Consider the following 3807-nt stretch of genomic DNA (forward strand, 5'->3'; position numbering starts at 1 on the left):
GCGCGCACGCACGCACGCACGCCCTCCCGGTCAATGGGGGGTCCTGGAAGCCCCTCGGGCCCCCGGGCCCGGCCAGGCGCTTGCTGCTCTGGTGTTGGCGGTGTTCGGGGGGGCGGGCCGGCGTCAGCAGGCTGGAGTCCGGTCGCGGGTCGTGCGGCTCAAGTACAGCACGCCCCGCGACGAGAGGTGTGGCCCGTTGGCCCGACCTGCAGGGCAGAGCGAAAGGGAGGCGAAGCGCAAGGCTCTTAGGGCGCCCCGAGCCAACCGCCACCGTCTCAGGCCCTATCAGCCTGAAGGCGCCCGATCTCGTCTGATCTCGGAAGCTAAGCAGGGTCGGGCCTGGTTAGGATCTTGGATGGGAGACCACCTGGGAATCCCGGGTGCTCGAGGCTTTTTGCCTACCAGAAGAGGTCCTTTAGCCCCCGCCGCGCGTCCCGATTCTTGGATCCCCCCCGCAGCCCCAGCCCCTCCCGGGCCGCGGGGAGCGGGTGGCCGGGGCCCCGACTCGCGCTGCAGACCTGGGTTGCCTCCGCGCGGCCCGCGAGCCCCTCCGCATTCGCATTCGGCTTCCAGGACACCCGACGACCGGCAGTCCCGTCTCCATCTGGGGCTCCTTTGGCTTGCCTCAGGCAATCCCGGGGCTTGCACCGACTCAAGCCAGATCCCCAGCACCCCCCCCCACCCCCTGCCTCGCAGGCCATCGCGCATGCGCATGTGCGCGCGCACGCACAGATAGATGTGCCCAAACGGGGCATCTATCTTGTTCAATTATACTGTGGGTGGATCTATGCCTGGGAGTCGGACTGCTGAACCATAATCTACTTCCACTTTTAGTTCCTTCGGGAACCTCCATAATCTTTTCCATACCGGCTCTACCCACGCCCATTCCTACTCACCGTGGAGGAGAGTTCCCTTTGCTCCACATCTTCTCCAGCTGTGGTTATTGACAGACATCGCAGTGAGGCCCAATCGGACTCATGTGAAGTGGTCCCTCCTTGGAGTTTGGAGTTGAGCCTCTCCAATCATTAGTGATGTGGAGCAAGATGACCTTTTGGAAATGCAGATGCAATGCTGTCACCTCCCTGCTCCAACGGCTCTCGTATTTTCCCAGCATATTGAAGATACGACCACTTCCCTTCAGGCTTGCTCCTCACGTTCTTCTCTGATGTCTTTTGCCTGGAATGCCCTCTGCACTCTTTGGCTTCCATCCCATAGGGCATTTTTCGTTTCTTGAATGTCCTAAGTTTCCCTGGTCACATAGCCTTCCAAGATGCTATTTTCCCTGCCTGAAATTCTTCCTGCATCTCAACCCTGGTTTACCTAGGTTCAACCTATGGACCTCAACGAAATGGTGCCTCTGGAAAGCCTTCCCTGACACCCAGGTTTTGTGGTGAGGGAAGAGGCCCCTCTATAGGTTCTCAAAGGATCTGCCTGTCATGTATCATTAGAGTCGTCTCAGTGAAAGCAGGAACTCTGTGTCTTCTTCTCTCCGCCTTCTATTCCCTGAAACTTATTACATGCCTCCTAGCTCATCGTAGGTGCTCAGTATTTACTTAGTGTGTGAAAGACAGAAAAGCTCTTGGAAGCCTCAAGGGGTCACTTGGCTCGGCACTTTTGATCTCTGTGTATATTTGGCGAGTCAATTCTTTCCTTTCCTGGGTTGATGTGTACACTATATTCGAGGCACAATCTAAGGCATGAAGACATATCCATGCATAGAGGTTCTTGCTTTCAAGGAACTCGTACAGCAGATTTCTACAAGTTAGGGCTTTTCAAATGCTCTAGAAGCATGTGAACGTTCAGTATGCTCCATTTTCATTTCAAAGAAAGATCGTTTGACTTCCATAGCAAAGGTGGAGACCTTCCAACGTTGAGTCCAAGACTTATACCTTGACCATTTCAGGCAAGTCTTGTGGTTCCTTCTGGAGGTGTGTGGCTCTTGCAGAAATGTGAAGATCTTCCATCGTCCTCAGACTTTGGTGTCATTTGCAATCATCCAGAAAGCTTCCAGGTCCAGGTTCCAGACCACCACCACACACAGTCAGTAGCCAACGGAGTGGATTCCAGGAATACGCATTGTTCACCGGCATTACCGTTGATATTGTTGCTGCACACTCAATGCAGTGGGCAGGGCCTGGATTGTCCACTGGGTCTCATGTGGAATGGAAAGAAGGGCTCCCCACCCCCCACAGACCCCCCACCCCCACTGTTGACAGCCTTGTGACGAGAAACGGTCCCCGAAACAAGAATCAGACAAAGCAGAGAAGCCCAGATGATAGTCCTTGAGATGAAGGAACTAAGCAGCTGGTTGAGATGGCACCAAGGGGAAAGGTTGCTCTTTTTGTCTGCCCCTCTACTCCTTTCTTCCTGGACACCTTAGGGCTTCGTCATGGAGATTTGAAAGAAAGTGCACAAAAGTCATATGTGTTGTATCAAGATTTTGAATTTAACCATCTCTCAAAAAGGAAGAGAGCTTCACCTGCACATGTTTCTTTCAAAAACGTCCATTGCTTTTCAATTCTAGGGTTTCTCTCTTGCCTTGTTCACTTAGCCTTAATAGTAAAAATCAACGAAAACTACATAAAGATTCACAGATACCAAAAAGGACAGCTTCTGTTTCTGAAATCATCTTTCCATTTAGTAGAACACGAGCTCTATTCTTTGTATTTTGCCTAGGGAATTAGCAATGTCCTGGTTCAGATGGCAAGGTATCCCCACCCAGGAGATTGGGGTTCGATCCCTGGGTCCGGAAGATGCCTCCCGTAGAAGGAAATGGCAACCCACTCCAGTATCCTCGCCTGGGAAATGCCACGGACAGAGGAGCCTGATGGGCCGCAGTCCATGGGTCGTATCAAAGTTGGGCTCAATCCAGCAACTACGAACAGAAGTAATTCCAAAGACCACACTCAAGTGTGTGTGTGTGTGTGTGTGTGTGTGTGTGTGTCTGTATCTCCTCTTGCCGTCTTGGAGTCTGTCTCGGAATCTTCATGTATTTCTGCCTCTGTATCTCCTGACAGCCAGCCGCCGGCGCGTTCGTCTGGCCCCGGCCTCTCCCAGGCGCTCTGGTTCTGGCTGAGGAGCTTGCGCAGGCCAGCTGTCTCCCTTGGCGTGGGTGCGTGCGAGTGTCTGTGTGTCTGTCTGTGTGCCTGCCTGTGGCTCGTCTGCTCTCTCAGGAAGGTCGAGGGCTTGGCGTGGGGGCAAAGGGGGGGCCTCGGTAGTGCGAAGGGGAGGGGCTGAGGCGCTCCGCTCGACCGCGCCTTCCTGGCTTCTGCTGGGTTTGGGCACCGGACAGGTGCCGCGCAAGTTGGGCGCTCAAGTTTCGCTGCGCCTAGGCCCGCAGGAGGTTCAGAGGCCCCTGGGCCGCGGGGGTTGGGAGGCGGCGGGCGCCGAAGACCGACACCTCCGGGGCCGCGCGGGCCTGAGCAGCGCATGGGATCGGGGGAGGCCCCGCTCAGCGAGCGCGGCCGGGTCTGGAGTGGCCGCGGGTGGGAGGGCGCCGAGACCTCCACACCCCTCAGCCCAGCCCCTAGGCCCCGCGCGCACGCACGCACGCACGCCCTCCCGGTCAATGGGGGGTCCTGGAAGCCCCTCGGGCCCCCGGGCCCGGCCAGGCGCTTGCTGCTCTGGTGTTGGCGGTGTTCGGGGGGGCGGGCCGGCGTCAGCAGGCTGGAGTCCGGTCGCGGGTCGTGCGGCTCAAGTACAGCACGCCCCGCGACGAGAGGTGTGGCCCGTTGGCCCGACCTGCAGGGCAGAGCGAAAGGGAGGCGAAGCGCAAGGCTCTTAGGGCGCCCCGAGCCAACCGCCACC

At 57.1% G+C, this 3807-nt stretch overlaps 1 pseudogene; it reads left to right on the forward strand.

Annotated features, from left to right (window-relative positions):
- Window positions 1–272: 272 nt before the first annotated feature.
- Window positions 273–392, forward strand: LOC113888979 (annotated as a pseudogene).
- The last annotated feature ends 3415 nt before the right edge of the window (window positions 393–3807 follow it).

Source organism: Bos indicus x Bos taurus, unplaced genomic scaffold, assembly GCF_003369695.1.
Source record: "Bos indicus x Bos taurus breed Angus x Brahman F1 hybrid unplaced genomic scaffold, Bos_hybrid_MaternalHap_v2.0 tig00003390_arrow_arrow_obj, whole genome shotgun sequence".
In the NCBI taxonomy this organism is placed as follows: Eukaryota; Metazoa; Chordata; class Mammalia; order Artiodactyla; family Bovidae; genus Bos; species Bos indicus x Bos taurus.